Raw genomic sequence first — 16,898 nt, 5'->3', positions numbered from 1 at the left:
AGTGTGCCAGTGGACTGCCAGCCCTTCGTGGGGGACGCTGGCTAGGTCTCTGCCAGATGGAGGCTGGGAGGGCTGGTCCTTGCCCAACCTGGAGAGGTGAGTCCACAGCCTCCTCAGTTGAAGCTCCAGGAGACCTTGCTTCCTCACCTGGCTTTGCAGTCACCTTGAGAACTGCCAACATGCCATGGGAAATGGCCCAAATGCTTTGGGGACAGCATCCATTTAGATACAAGGTATGCATATAGGAGTTTCCTCTCACTTTCTTTTTTGAATAAAACCCCACCAGCTTGACTCTCCTTCCTGCGTTCTGAGGGGTTGATCCTTGCCTTCCTGCATAATTGTTCTACTTTCCCTTGTCCATAAAGCATTGTGCAAGCCTTGCTCACCTTCTATATCTCTTCCCCACCACTAGGAAAATTCCCCTCTTTTCTTGATTTTTGCTACACCACCTTAAAAATTTTATTTTTAACATGTAACTTGTATATAGCATTATCTAGAGCAAGGGTCTGCGAATTAAAGTTGGCTGGCTTCCTGATTTTTGTAGATACGGTTTTATTAGGACACGGATGCCAGTCATTTACCTAGTGTTTAAGGCTACCTCCATGCTGCATTGGTGAGCTGAATAGTTAAGACAGAAACCATAAGACCCACAAAACCAAAAATGTTTACTAACTGGCCCTTTAAGAAAACATTAACCAACCCCTGATTTATATGATAACTATTATACAGGCATACCTCATTTTATTGTGGTTCACTTTATTCCACTTCACAGATACTGTGTTTTTTCACAAATTGAAGGTTTGTGGCAACCCCGTGTCCAGCAAGTCGAGGGGCACCATTTTGCCAACAGCATGTGCTCACCTCATGTCTTTGTGTCACATTTTGGTAAATTTTCACAATATTTCAAACCTTTTCATTATTATTATCTGTTACGGTAATCTATGGTCAGTGATCTTTGATGCTACTGTTGTAATCATTTTGGGGCACCATGAACTGTGCCCATAGAAGAACTTGGTAAATGTGTGTGTTCTGACTACTCTACTGTTCCCTCATCTCTGTCCCTCTCCTGGGCCCTCCCTATTCCCTGAGACATAACAATTTCAAAATTAGACAGTTAATAAGCCTACAATGACCTCCAAGTGTTCAAAGGAAAAGAAGAGTCACATGTCTCTCACTTGAAATCAAAAGCTAGAAATGATTAAGCTTAGTAAGGAAGGCATATTGGAAGCCAAGGATAGGTGGAAAGCTAGGCCTCTTGCACCAGTTATACAAGTTGTGAATGCAAAGAAAAAATTCTAAAGAAAATTAAAAGGGCAACTCCAATAACGCAGGAATGATAAAAAAGTGAAAGAGGCGTTCGTTGATAGGGACAAAGTTTTAGCGGTCTGGATGTATGATTAAACCAGCCACAACGTTCCCTCAAGCCAAAGCCTGATGCAGAGCAAGGTCCTAACTCTCTTCAAATCCGCGAAGACTGAGAGAGGTGAGGAAGCTGCAGAAGAAAAGGTGGAAGCTAGAAGTGGTTAGTCCATGAGATTCAAGGAATGAAGCCGTCTCCATAAGATAAAAGTGCAAGGTGAAGCAGCAAGTGCTGATTTAGGAGCTACAGCAAGTTATTCAGAAGACCTAGCTAAGATCATTGATGAAGGTGGCTACACTAAACAACAGATTTCCAATGTAGATAAAATAACCTTCTATTGGAAAAAGATGCCATCTAGGACTTTCATAGCAAGAGAGGAGAAGTCAATGCCTGGCTTCAATGCTTCAAAGGACAGGCTGACTCTATTGTTAGGGTCTAATGCAGCTGGTGGTTTCAAGTTGAAGCCAATGCTCATTAAGCATTCTGAAAATCCTAGGGCCCTAAGAATTATGCTAAATCTAGTCTGCCTGTGCTCTATAAATGGAACCACAAAGCCTGGAAGACAGCACATCTGTTTACCACGTGGTTTTCTGAATATTTTAAATTAAGCCCACTATCGATGAGACCTACTGCTTAGAAAAAAATATTTCTTTCAAAATATTACTGCTCATTGACAATGCACCTAGTTGTCCAAGAGCTATGTTGGAGATGTACAAGATTAATGCTGTTTTCATGCCTGCTAACACAACATGCATTCTGTAGCCCATGGATCAGGGAGTAATTTTGACTTTCAAGTCAAAATTTAAGACATACATTTTGTAAAACTATAGCTTCCATAAATAGTGATTGCTCTGATGGTTCTGGGCAAAGTACATTTTTATTTTTATTTTATTTTTTTTATTTCAGCATATTACGGAGATACAAATGTTTAGGTTACATATATTGCCTTTGCCCCACCCAAGTCAGAGCTTCAAGCATGTCCATCCCCCAGACAGTGTGTACCACACCCATGTGTATATACCCATCCCATCCTCTCCCCTCCCATCTGCCTGACACCCGATGAATGTTATTACTATATGTGCACTTAAGTATTGATCAGTAAATACCAATTTGATGGTGAGTACATGGGGTGCTTGTTTTTACATTCTTGTGATACTTCACTTAGTAGAATGGTTTCCAACTCTATCCAGGATAATACAAGAGATGCTATATCACCATTGTTTTTCTGTGGCTAAGTAGAACTCCATGGTATGCATATACCACATTTTATTAATCTACTGATGTATTGATGGGCACTTGGGTTGTTTCCACATCTTTGCAATTATGGATTGTGCTACTATAAACATTCTGGTGCAGATGTCTTTTTCATAGAATGTCTTTTGTTCTTTTGGGTAAATGCCCAATAATGGGATTGCTGGATCAAATAGATTTACTTGTATCTCCATATTGCTTTCCACAGAGGTGGTACTAGTTTGCCGTCCCACCAGCAGTGTCTGAGTGTTCCTATCTCTCCGCATCCACACCAACATTTATTGTTTTGTGACTTTTTGATAAAGGCCATTCTCACTGGAGATAAGTGATATCTCATTGTGGTTTTGATTTGCATTTCCCTGATGATTAGAGATATTGAGCATTTTTTCATATGTCTCTTGGCCATTAGTCTATCTTCTTTTGAAAAGTTTCTATTCACGTCCTTTGCCACTTTTTGATAGGGTTTTTTGATTTTTTTCTTGCTGATTTTCCTGAGTTCTATATAGATTCTAGTTATCGGATGTGTAACGTGAATATTTTCTCCCCTTCTGTAGGTTGTCTGTTTGCTCTTGTGACAGTTTCCTTGGCTGTGCAGAAGCTTTTTAAATTGATCAGATCCCATTTATTTATTTTTGTTGTTGCTGTGATTGCTTTGTGGATCTTCTTCATAAATTCTTTGCCTAGGCCAATGTCTATAAGAGTTTTTCCAACATTTTCTTCTAGAATTCTTATAGTTTCATGCCTTAGGTTTAAGTCTGTTATCCACTGGGGGTTGATTTTTGTGAGAGGTGAAAGATGTGGATCCTGTTTCAGTCTTCTCCATGTGGCTATCCAGTTTTCGGTTCTGGGCAAAGTAAATTGAGAATCTCTCTGGCAAGGATTCACCATTCTAGATGCCATTAAGAATATTTGAGATTCACCGGAGGAAGTCAAAATATCAACATTAACAGGAGTTTGGAAGAAGTGGATTCCAACCCTTAATGATTACTTTGAGGGGTTCGAGACTTCAGTTGAGGAAGTAACTGCAGATCTGGTGGAAATAGAAAGAGGACTAGAAGTGGAGCCTGAGATGTGACTGAATTCCTGTAGTCTCATGATAAACCTTTTTTTTTTCCTCTACAAATTAAGTTGCTTTAAACTTATTGCCAGTTAAATGCAGAGTTTTAATTTCATAGCTTAACAATGAAGGGTCATACAGTGAAGCCAACACTTATATCCAGCACTTCAGTCTAAGCTTGTCCATATACACAGCTGCAATCAATTACAAGGTTTACCCTGACAAATGCCAGGGGAAGTTTTTTAAAGCAGTTTTTACAAGTATTAAACTTCATCTTGCGCACTGAAGTCATCATACATACAGGGCAAAGTCAGAGCTTTTGTGCTTGCCTTTATTCTTCATTTAAGTTTTAAAACACTACTATAGTTGAATATTAAAATGAAAACAATAGCAAGTAGTAAGCATATTATGATTATAGTCCTTCATTTATTCACTACTGCATATAAAATGCCAGTAGTGAGTGTTATTCACTGGCCCCAGTAGGAGGTTTGACACCGAACACCACCTCTGGGATGACGTTCACCATTCTCATACGCTTCTCTGCTGCAATGGTGCCATCTTTCCTGGTTTGGAGCAAAGTCCACCAGGTCTATCTAATCCATTTCATCAGACTCTTCTATTTCTTTCCTCTCAGGTAGCAGTTTTTCCAAAAATGAGAGTTTATCAGGAGAAAGGCATTCTCAGGAAAGTTTACCTTAAATTCAGTGATTAGGCCACCCTTTTCATATGGCCTGTGACAAATTGGCACACTTTCATTTAGCACACATTGTGGAGACACTCGACAATCTGATCTGGATGAGAGGTGATGGTTCGGTTGTCAAGAGTGGATACTGCCCTTTGGAAGCCACATGTGCTTCAACCAGCTGCATGCCCATATGCATGAGAAGGTCTTTACATTGAGTAAAAACAGCGTGGTCCTTCTGATCTAACACAATGATAATATCTCCCAGCCCCAGTCCTGGTTCTTGGTCTCCTTTACCATAAAATGTTATCTTCTGGCCATCTTTCCTGCATTTATCAATAGAACTTCTAGAATTTTCTTCTCTCAAACTATCTTCTTTCCATTACAGCTTTTACATCTATTAATATCTTTAGGACTGATCTGTTCCCCACGGCCCTGGCCCTCCGTGCACAGACATGGAATTTGCTGAACCATTCTAGGTCCTGTCTGATGAATTCTTATTTACCTTCCGGTACCTTGGCATTGGGACAACACCTCTACTGCTTCTTTCTTGCTGCCTTGACTTCACGTTTGTCACAAATCACATTCTTTTGCAGAGCCAGTCTTCTTGTTGCACCATTATGTGAGTCTTCTAAGGTACTGAGAGCCCATGCACAGTATTTCTTCTTGCTCTTTGCCTCGTTCATCCTCCTCCAAAAAACACATCAAAGATGTCCATGCGGCAGCCAAACCACCACCTGCTCCACCCTCTTTAATTGCCTGTTCTTCTCCTTTGTCATATAATTCCTTTTTCTTCAAATCAGAGACAACTTTGTAAGCTTGAGAAATCTGTTTAAAGTTCTTCATTTGAATTCTTATCAAGGTGGTACTTCAAGGCTCATTTTCTATGAGCCTTTTTCAATTCTTCCTAAGTGGCATTGGGTTTGACCCCTAAAATGTCATAGTAAGTGGTTTCTTTCACCGTTTTCTACAGCCAGTGAGCGGGCTGAGGTGCTGGTGTGGGGTAACTGGAAGGAGCACATGCCTGAGCTTGGACAGCCACTGCTCCATCACCTCTCACTGAGAGTTCCTGAAAGTTCCCTCATATAAACCTTTAATAGATGAGGAATTGCTTCTTATGGATGAGCAAAGAAAGTGGTTTCTCGAAATTGAAACTACTCCTGGGTGAAGATGCTGTGAACGTTGTTGAAATGACAACAAAGGATTTAGAATATTACATAAACTTAGTTGATAAAGCAATGGCAGAGTTTGAGAGGACAGGCTTTAATTTTGAAAGAAATTCTACTGTGGGTAAAATGCTATCAAACAGCATCACATGCTACACAGGGAATTTTTTTTTTGTAAAAGGAAGCGTCAATCGATGCAGCAAACTTCATTGTTGTCTTATTTTAAGAAATTGCCACAGCCACCCCAACCTTCAGCAACCGCCACCCTGATCAGTCAACAGCCGTTAACACTGAAGCAAGACTCTCCACTAGCAAAAAGATTGTGACCCACCGAAGGCTCAGATGATCATTAGCATATTTTAGCAATAAAATGTTTTTTCATATACACTGGGAAACCAAAAAATTGTGTGACTCATTTTACTGTGCTATTCACTGTATTGCAGTGGTCTGGAACCGAACCACTGGAACCATATCTCTGAGATATGCCTGTATTAAATAGTAAATTTAAAAACAAAAAATGTATAAAAGATAAAATAACCACCTGTAATGCAATGACCAGATGGAAGAACCACTAGTGTCTTAATATATTTCCTCTAAGCATATATATTTGTCCCTTGGTATTCATGGGGGACTGGTTCCAGGACCTCCCTTGGATAACAAAATCTGAAGTTGCTCAAGTCCCTGACAAAAAATGGCAGGATATTTCCATATTACATACATACATTCTCCCATATACTTTAAATCATCTCTAGATTACTTATAATACCTAATACAATGTAAATGCTTTGTAAATAGATGTTATGCTGTATTGTTAAGGGAATAATGACAAGGAAAAAAAAGTCTGTATATGTTCAGTTCAGACACAATTTTTTTCCAAATATTTTCAATCTGCAGTTCGTTGAATCTACTGCTGCGTAACCCATGGATACAGAGGGACAACTGTATATGGGGAATCACACCATAAATACAACTTGTGTTCATGTAGCAATATCTCAGATGCATTTTTTTCTCATACAATTTTTGATATTGTGTGTGTGTGTGTATATATAATATATATATATATATATATATATATATATATATTATAGGCTGAGTATCCCTTATCTATTATAAAATGTTTGGGACCAGAAGAGTTTTGGATTTGGGATTTTTTCAGATTTTGGAATATTTGCATGTACATAATGACATATCTTGGGGATGGTACCCAAGTGTAAATACGAAATTCATTTGTGTTTTATATACACCTTATACACATAGCCTCAAAGTACTTTTATACAAAATTTTTAATAATTTTGTGCATGAAATAGTTTGTGTACATTGAACCATCAGAAAGTAAAGGTGTCACTATCTCAGTCACCCATGAGGACAGTCTGGTTTTTGGCATTACTGCATTCCTGACTCTGAATTTATATGCTACCAATAAGCAATCGTTGTCTTATACTTATTAACATATAAGTGCTTAACAGTAAAAAATGGCATACCATTAATACAGTGAAAAAACAATAGTTCAGGGTAATTAAGCAGCCCAGTAGCATCACCAGAATACCTGTATCAGCCAGTAAACAGCAGCAACAGCAAACAACTACAGGCTGAATGAACTGTGCGTTGTACGCTTGCATTTTGACCGTGGCCTGGCACATAAGGTCAGGTGTGGCCACATAAGGTCAGGTGTGGAATTTTCCACTTGTGGTGTCATGTCAGCGCTGAAAAAATTTCAGATTTTGGAGTATTTCAGATTTCAGGTTTTCAGATTAGGGATTCTCAACTTGTATTTTAATTGGCTATATAATAATTTATAGAAATACTTCGTGTGTGTGTGTGTGTATATATATATATATATATAATGCATTGATTATTGTGGCACTTTGCTATATGTTTTATATATAAAAATTTTTTTAATCCTTCCAAGTTTATGTAGGAAGAAATATCAACTCCATTTTACAGATGGGAAACCGGAAATGTTTCTGTGACTTGACCAGCTCACACAGCTGGGCTCTCTGAGGCCCAATGCTGCATTTCCAGGCATTCACTTATTACTGGGCACTGAAGTTAATTTTACCTTTGTTTATTTTTATTTTTGAGGGGGGTGGGTATTAGAAATGTTGAATTGATGAATACAGTGTACACAAATCATTGACTGCGTTTTCGATTATTTCCATAGAAACGATTCTCAAAAGCAGAACTGATGAATCAAAAACTACATTGAGATTTCTTCAAACATATTGAAGATTTGTTTTTCAGAAAAGTTGTTAACAACATGCGTCCTATACTAACCATCCCTGGGGGTACCAGTCTCCAACTTATCAGTGCTGAGTACTATGATTTAAACTATTTTAATTTTGCTCTTTTGTCAAGGGAGGAGGAACACTAGAGGTGAGCTCCTTGCAGGTTGGTGTAGCCAGGTGACTCCTCTGAGAGTGGCTTCTGGGAAAGCTATTGTTTTCCTGATAAAAAAGGCACAAGTCTTTCCCTTTGTCCTTCTACTTGTTTCTGCTGTCTTGTGACCAACAATTGAAAGCTGCATGCTAGGGAAATGTGGCCTGGGGGCCTGGGTCTCTGAGGACATTGAGTGGGGAAAATACCCGATTTAGTACACTGCTGGTTTTTTTGGTTAGTGAAAGGACAATGTTTGCATCATGGTTTCTGCAAATTCTCTGTACTGGAATTTTGTCCCCATGCCACCAACACCCCCCGTAAGATCTTGGTGTTTCTTTCTTTTTTCTTTTTTTCTTTAGAGACAGGGTCTTGCTGTATTGTCCAGGCTGGAATGCAGTGGCACAATCATAGCTCACTGCAACCTCAAACTGCTGGGCTCAAGCAATCCTCCTGCCTCAGCCTCCCAAGTAGCTGGGACTATAGGCACACGCCACCACCGACGGCTAATTTTTTTTTTTAATTTTTTGCAGACAGGGTCTTGTTACGCTGCCTAGGCTAGATCTTGGTATTTCTTTTACCAATCTGAATTAAGTCTATATAGTATAGATGTTAACTATCATCTTTGATGTGGATTAAGATGTGTCTTTTAATTTTATTAATGACTATCTGTTGGTTAAGGTGGTGATCTTCAGATGTCTGCCTCAAAAGGCACAATTTGTCTTCACACTTAGTAACAGGAAATATTTCTATTCCCCATTAAACTTTCACTTAATTGTCTCCTCATCCAATAAGATCCTTCCTTGAATCTACATTGGGGGTTGCAAAATGGTGACTTTCCAATTATATATGTCCTTTTACATTTATTTATTAGCTACCATTCTTCTGTGAAAAAGTTTTCCCTTTCCCCCCTCTCTCTCTCTCTCCCTCTCTCTCTCTTCTTTTGAGGGTAGGAGAATCACTGCGTTCTTAGAGATTTTTTTATTTACTCCGTGTGATACAATCACTTCCAATCATTATTCTTTCTGATACTCAAATTAACCCAATTTGGGCCAATAGTCCCTTTTATATTATCTCTAACACAAGAAATTGAGTGCTTACATTTCTTTGTAATATTCTACCCTTCTTCCTTCCCTCTACCTTTCCTCCCTCTCCCCTCCCTCTGCCCCTCCTCCTTCCTTTCATTTTTTTTTTCTTTAGTTGGGGGTGGAAGGTGCTTATAACAATGGCTAAAAACAGAGAAATATTAAGTAATAGTGGTGAAAGGAGATCTTCTATCTGGCTCTTTAATTAAATTGTATTTATTTGTTCACTATTAAACCTGTTTGAGTTTGGGGTTTTTTTCAATAAGAAAGAAGTGTCATTCTATTTCTAGCTTAGTCAGTGTTTTAATCATGTCTCAACATTAAATTGGGAGGAATATGTTTTCCCAATGTTAACCAATATGTTTTCTCTTTTGACCCAATGAAATGATTGATTACAGTAATAGGTTTCCTAGTATTAAATTATCCTTATAGTCTTCAAATACACCAAACCTTAACATTGTCTATTATTTTTTTAATTCTGTGTGACTCAAAATGTTTAGTTATATTTATATATAAATGTATAATATGCATGTATATTTATATATTATGTATATATAAAGATACATTTATATATAAATAGATGTAAATGAATAAATGAGATTAGTCTTCATTTTTATTATACTATGTATTTGAAATTTATAAAATGAATTGGGAAACTTTTTTAATTTTCCTGAAAAATGAATATGATATCATGATTACTAGTCCCTGGAATTCAGAAAACCTTTATCTGTAAAATCTCCTTGGGCTTTATGCCTTTTCAGGATCATTCTGATAAATTAATTCATTAAATCTCATTGTTATTGGTCTATTTAGTTTCTACTTCTACTTGAGATAAATAAATTGTCTTTTCCTAGAAAATTATCTATTATCCTAAATTCAAATTTTTGATCATTATTCTTTTATATAAATTTTGAGTTGCCTCTTATCCTGTAGTTTTAGTTCCATTTTTAAAAAAATATTTCCCTTTATCTTTTCTCTCTGTCCTATCTTCTTTCCTTTCTTCCTTCTCTCCCCCTTTTTCTCCCTCTCTTTTTAAAATGATTGGTTAAAAATTTGCCTATTTTATTGTTTTTTTAACCCAAGAACTGGTGCTGATATTCACTTATTTTATTTAGTACTATCTTATGTCTAATATTTTCAAATATATGTATAGTTTTAATAATATATTCTTTGTGTCTTTTGCTCTTCTCTTTATGCTTCCTTGGATTAAAAATGTATTTATTTATTTCCATTTGCCGTGTTAACAATTTTTTTTCCATGTTAATAATTTTAAGCCAGTCATTCTTTCCTGCTGAGCCTAGATTTGGCCTAAGAGTTCTTCTCAACTCAGAGCTATACATTGTCACATGTAAGATAGAAGAGACTGCTTCGTCCATCTTTGGAAAATACAATTAGTCATAAGACCTCTCCAATTTGTTCAAATTTACCCAAATTATGGTCTTTTATAGAACAAGTTTTTCATTCTTAAATTTGAAGATAAACTTAAATATGAATGAGATGTGTTTCCCATCCATAAGATTTTGGGGGAAATCTATGTTAAGCAGGTGTTTAAGTGACATATTTTCTCAATCTTTCAATATATGGGGATATTTTTCTTTTACTTTAATAAATAATGTTTAACTGTGACTATTATTTTTGTCTCATAACTTTTTCCTCAAGACTCCTGAGATATCATTCAGCCTTTGATGATCATGGAGAAGTCTGAGGGCAGCCTATGTTTAAATTCTTTGTAGATAACCTGGATTTTGTGTTCTGCCTGGATACTTTTCAGATTTTTTTAAAAATGTAATTAAAGCATTTTGCTAAAATATCTAGGTATATAGGTTTGGGTGGTTGTTGTTGACTTTACCCAAAACATAAAAAACTTTTCTAATTTGCATACTCAGCATAGGAAAACCTTTACCTATTATATTTTTATACATCGATTTCACTCCCGTGTTATTGTATTTATCTCAGGAATTTTGTTATAGGCTTTTATTTATGTATGAATATCTCCTTTCTCCTTTTTCCTTGCTAACAGAACCCCGACTTAATTTGGGAATGGTCCCACTTAAAAGCTTTATTTCCCTGTCTTCTTGCAGGTGGGGGTTAGTTATATTGACATACTTGAATACAATGAAATATATTTGGAAGTGGCTGGGTGGAGCTTCTGGGAAAGCTGTTTTAAGGGGGGTTGATGTATCTGCCCTGCTGCATTGGCCTCTTACTCTTCCTCCATATAAGATCTGGAATGTGATCGTGGTGGCTGGAGTGCTAGCAGCCATCCTGTAACCTGAGGAGGAAAGCCACACACTAAACATGGGCTAAAAAGCAGTCTGGGTCCTTATACATCATGTGGCTGCCCTACCAGTCCAGATCTGTCTATCTTTGGATTTCTTGTCACACAGAAGAAAAATAAGCATCTCTCTTGGCTAAGCAAATGTTAGTGGATTGTTTGGTCAATATCTTTGAACAAAATCCCTCTCTAAGAAACAAATAAAGATAGATTATCTATACCTATCATCTTTTGATGCATAGCTTTTTCCTTTGACCCTTTCTTTTGTATTATTAGAGAGCTTTTTATTTCTTTTCTTCACCTCTAATTTGAATTTCTACTCCAAGGCAGACTTTATTTCTATTATTCCCTTTTAATTTTCATGATCTATTCTCCTATTCAAGCCATATCTTTTTTCATTGCAACTTGCATTGAGTTTAAGTTTTTTCTGAAATGAAGTTTCTTAAGTTCTTTTTCACCTCACTTCTCATCTGGTTTCACAAGGCCTTTTATGCATTTATGACATTTTATCAGGAGGCAAAATACAGTTTATACTTTTCTACTGTTTGCTATTAGCTCCTTTTTAAACTACGCTTTTCCCTGCATTCTTAGAGTTGTACTCTTTTATTACTGAAAATCTTTCTGTTCAATTTATTCACCTTTAGATAACAAAAGAGTCCAGGCTGATGTTTACCGAATTACTAGGGTTCCATAGTTCTGTGTTCTCCTTGGTTCTCTGTGTGTTCTGCCAAAATCAGAGAAGTCCTGATATTAACTAGAGGCAGGGTAAAGTGTCTAGATGCAGCCACATTTTAATGCCTGGTTGGCATTTATCTACTGAGGCACATCTACAGGGCTTAATTTGGGTGAGTGTCTTCCTAAGGTTGCTGTATGTGTTTCTCTAATGATGGGAACAGGAGTTTGTTCCTGGATAACAATATGATATAAGAGGGGGCACAAGCAGAACTCTTTCGTTCTTCCCTCCCCAAGGAGGCCGATTCTAATCCCAGGGCAGAGAGCACCCCGCCTGATCCTCCTTCCTCATCTGGGTTGAAATTATAGGGAGGTGCTCTCACCTCGCAACAGACGTAGAGAGACCACTTAGGAAGGAGAGCTGGTAAAGCGGATCACCTGCGGAAGCAACTCCTCAGTGGAGGAGTGACAACCCATTTTCTGATCGGGTGTGGCTCTTGCCTCAGCCCCGTATCTGAAATAGGGTGGCGTGTAGAAGCTTCCACCCCGTTTTCTTCTAAATTACCCCCTCGACAGATCACAGTTTTGCAATCCAGCCCATCCACACTGCAGCTAAGAGCGATTTCTCCCAGGGAGCTGTGAAGCAGTGATCAGCATTACCAACTCCCAGCGCTGCGCTTTTGGAAGCATTACAGTCAATGAACATCCACTCTCACCTCTGTTTTGGTGATGGCCAAATATAGCCCAGGATTTTCCTGATCTAAAGTCTAATCCCACTGAGCTTTCAAGGCATTTCATCATGAAACCCTTTATCATCTCAAGTGTAATACGTCCAAAGCCAAACTGAGGACTTCTCCTGGTAATGACATTATAATTCTCCTAGCCTTTAAAACTTGTAGTTAAGCAATTGGATCCATTGTCCAAGTCAACATATTGCAGTTAAGCAACCAGACGCAGAAGGATCACTCAAATACTCCTGAGGCTGTTCCAGAATTCCACTTTCCATCCTGTCCATTCTCAATGCTGCTGCTATTATATGGGATTTAATCACTTCATGTCTGAATCCCTGCAGGAGCGTTCCTGATTATCTTTGCCTTCATCTCTCTTCTCCCTCCCCGTCGACGGCCGTATCACTTCCAGGGAGATCTTCTTTGAAGCAGACCCTCAGTCGTGCTACACTTAGCGCAGAAGCTGCTGACTCCTCCCTGTGATATCAGGTTCAGAGACCTTGACGGAACGTTCTAGGCCTTCCGTAGTTGTGTTCCACCCTCATCCATCTGGCATTACTTCCCTCCCCTCATCTCACCAGTAGAGTCCACACATTCCATTCTGTTCTCATCCTCAGCTCTTGGGTTTTATTTATGATGCCTTTTCTGCCCGTGGTGCTTTCTGCATTCTTTACCGCCAGTTTAGACCTTCCCCCCTCCCAAAGACTCAGCTCAGCTCCAGTTGTCATATTGTTCTAACATCTTTTTGGTTTTTGTTGTCAAGATTCTGGCCATTATAAATGAAATAAGAGACATACACATTTGGAAATGATTTCAGTGGATTTGTTTGTAACTTCTTTTATATCACTCTCGTATAAGTGTCTTATTTGTGCTGTTCCTCTAAGAATGTGCAATAAATAGATCTTCTTTTTTTCCCCTCTAGCTATAAAAGTCAGAATAATAACCCTCCAACTTGGAGAGGTAATGTAAGAAAAGGTCGTTTGGCTGGGCACGGTGGCTCACGCCTGTAATCCTAGCTCTCTGGGAGGCCGAGGCGGGAGGATTGTTTGAGCTCAGGAGTTTGAGACCAGCCTGAGCAAGAGTGAGACCCCGTCTCTACTAAAAATTGAAAGAAATTAATCGGACAACTAAAAATATATAGAAAAAATTAGCCGTGCATGGTGGCGCATGCCTGTAGTCCCAGCTACTCGGGAGGTTGAGGCAGAGGATTGCTTGAGCCCAGGAGTTTGAGGTTGCTGTGAGCTAGGATGATGCCATAGCACTCTAGCCTGGGCAACAGAGACTTTGTCTCAAAAAAAAAAAAAAAAAAAGAAGAGGTTGTTTTTCTCGGTAATTGGAGCTGCTGCTGCTCAGCTTGGCCTAACCCAGTTGTGCAGGGACCCCTAGAATGCAGGGTGAGGACCTCGTTTCAAGCTTTACGCTTCCTCGGCATATGTGGTCAACAGTTTAATCTGTGCTGATGATTAAGTATCTCTTTATTGAAAACATGAGTTTTTGTTTTGTTTTAATGTCTCTTTTTTGTTTTTTTCTTTTTCTTTTTTTTGGTTCTTAAAGCACAGATTGCTCCAGCGCTGCCAGTAAATTAATCATGAAGCAGCACCAGGTGGTTTTCTCCTGGGAGGCAGGAGTTGAGGGCTGCTTTGAGGGAGTTCATTTATCATGTCCTTTCTTCCACATTTCTTGTTCCTGAATTGCTGTCATAAAAGGCCTAACGTTTTCTGTCTGGGTATGTACTTGGCTGCATGGTATATTTACCCTGTGGAATCGCAATCTTCCTAAGCTATGTCTATAACATTGGCTTTTAGATAAGCTGGACCATTAGGACAGTGATCTGTGCCTTAGTAAAAGACCAAGTGACCTAAAACCTCAAGCAACATTTTTAGGATAGATTTTTCCAAAGTACTTTCCATAAAACCGTTGTAGGATGAAAATAGAATTTATTCCAGGAGAGGGGAAAGCAGGGGTGGGGGAGAGATTTCCAAGGTCAGATAAAGTGGCTTGAACGAACAGATAGAGACTTCTTTGCTGCAGAAATCTCTCAGGGCCTTGGGTGCGCTACTGTCCGCCAGGGCAGGGTCTGCACCCGCAGCCCGGCCGCCAGCAGCTCTGATGTGAGTGGCGTCTCCAGGAGGGAGGCAGTGACGGGACCCCAGGGGGGCTGCCACAGCTTTCCCAGAAGCATTTGGCATGAAGCTCTTTCTCTTCGAAGAATATCTGTCGGGAATAGTGTGTAACAGGAAACATCACGTCAAACCTCAGCCTGGACTGTTGCAAATTCTCTGATCAGGGTAAAACTGGAGCTTCACCACAGAGTTTATCTGGTCACGAAAATGCTACCAATTTGGCTCCGAAGTGCTCAAAAGACCCCTTTCATGGATATGCGTCAACGACTTGATACTCCTTTGTGCTGCTGGAGACCATGCTGTGGGAATCCATTTCCTGCTTAGAGACTCTTGGTTTCCTGTTTTATTAATGTCACGCTTCCTCTTTTATAGCATTTAGTGTGTTAGCATTGCTTTAGTGAGGTATTTTCACATCATTCAAGTCATTTTAATGGGTTTTCTTTTTGTTTCAATCTTTCCATTTTATATCTTCCTTATTTGTAATATTTCTGCTTTTTATGTTTTTCTTTAGTTTCCTTTATTCAAAAATTTAACACAATTTAATGTTATTCATAGCTTTATAATCTTTTAATTTACCTTCTTAATTCAAATTTGGTTGCATTTTCTCTCTCTCTCTCTCTCTTTTTTCAGAGACAGGTTCTCCCTATGTGGCCTAGGCTAGAGTGCAGTAGTGTGATCGATCGTAGCTCAGGGCAGCCTCAAAGTCCTGAGCTCAAGCGATCCTCCCATCTCAGCTACCTGAGTAGCTGGGACTACAGGTGCTCGCCACCACACCCGGCTGAATTTTCTTTTAATTGCTTTATTTCGTTATTAATTTTGAAGATTTTATCTCTGGCAAAAGAAGTACAGTGTAATATCTAGGGGGCAGGCTTTGGGGTCAGATGACATGGTTTTCACTGCTCTTTCTACCAGTTCTTGTCAGTGTCTTATGACAAGTTGTTTAGCCTCTCTCTAAGCCTCAGTTTTCTGATCTGTAAAATGGAGTTGGTGATGAGTTGTTACAAGTATGAAATGAGAAAATGCATGTAAAGTTGTTAGCCCAGTGCCTAGATAGGAAAGGTCTAGGTCTAATAAGGGTTATTTATAAAGTTAATGTTATTGCATTTTAAGCTGTGTTATCTTCTCTTTATTGTTAAATTTATACATATGTAATATATTTGATGATTCTCTTATTTTCTTTTTTCTTTCCATTTACCTTACATCTTTGAAATTGTGGATTTTGCAATGTTTTTGGTTTTATTTTACCTCTATCTCTCCTCATTAAATATTTTTGTTTCTCCTGAATCTTGTTATTTTTATGATAACTTACTTTATATGGTACATGAAGCAGGGATGAAGGAAGAGCTGAAATGAGGATTCACAGGACTGGCAGGGAGGTCACAGGTCACAAAGGCTCTTCTCGTTAACTGATGAGCCACTGCTGCCCCTCAAATATCCTGTCTCGTCTGTTCTCCAGAAGACTCTTACTGTGAGCTCTTCATGAATTCCTTCATGAGCAGATATAATTCCCCATTCATCGTGGGCACACCCAACAGCTAGAGTAACGCTGCTCCTTCGTGGCACTTGTCCACCGTGAAGAACCCACAGTTCGATTCCATCATTTCTGGCCTTCATCATCCCTTGTTTACCTTCTTCCGTTACTTGTTGACGGTAGTTTCTAAATGGTGTTGTGATCACTACTCTGGTCTTAGATTATAATGGTGATTCAGTATGTTGCGCTCGGTCTTCGCTGTAACAGGTACCACAGACCGGGGGCTTCAACAATGGAAATTTATTTTCTCCCAGTCCTGGAGGCTAGAAGTCTGAGATCGAGGTTCCCGCTGATTCGGTTTCTGGTGAGGACTTTCTTCCTGGCTTGTAGTGGCCACCACCTCACCGTGTGCTCACATGGACTTTTCCTCCATGCATTTGTGCAGAGAGAGAGAGAGACAGAGAGAGAGGAGCATGCAGGAGCGTGAGCCCTCTGGTGTATCTTCCTCTAAGGACACTAATCCTATCAGATCAGAGCCCCACCCTTACGACCTCATTTAATCATAATTACTTCCTTAGAAGTCCCATGTCCTAACAGCCATGCTGGGAGGTAGGACTCCAACATGTAAATTTTGAGGGGACACAGACATTCAGTC

General features: G+C 39.0%; 1 protein-coding gene and 1 pseudogene across 2 annotated transcripts in view; one reads left to right on the top strand and one right to left on the bottom strand.

Moving 5' to 3' along the window:
* HECW1 (HECT, C2 and WW domain containing E3 ubiquitin protein ligase 1) overlaps window positions 1–16,898 on the top strand; it is a 413,177-nt gene that overhangs the window by 12,574 nt on the left and 383,705 nt on the right. The window lies entirely within an intron of this gene.
* On the bottom strand, window positions 4,095–16,386 carry LOC105812462 (annotated as a pseudogene).

Source organism: Propithecus coquereli, unplaced genomic scaffold (genome assembly GCF_000956105.1).
Source record: "Propithecus coquereli isolate 6110/MARCELLA unplaced genomic scaffold, Pcoq_1.0 Scaffold252, whole genome shotgun sequence".
NCBI lineage: Eukaryota > Metazoa > Chordata > Mammalia > Primates > Indriidae > Propithecus > Propithecus coquereli.
The sequence above is the reverse complement of the archived record's forward strand: the minus strand, read 5'-3'. Positions and strand labels throughout refer to the sequence as shown.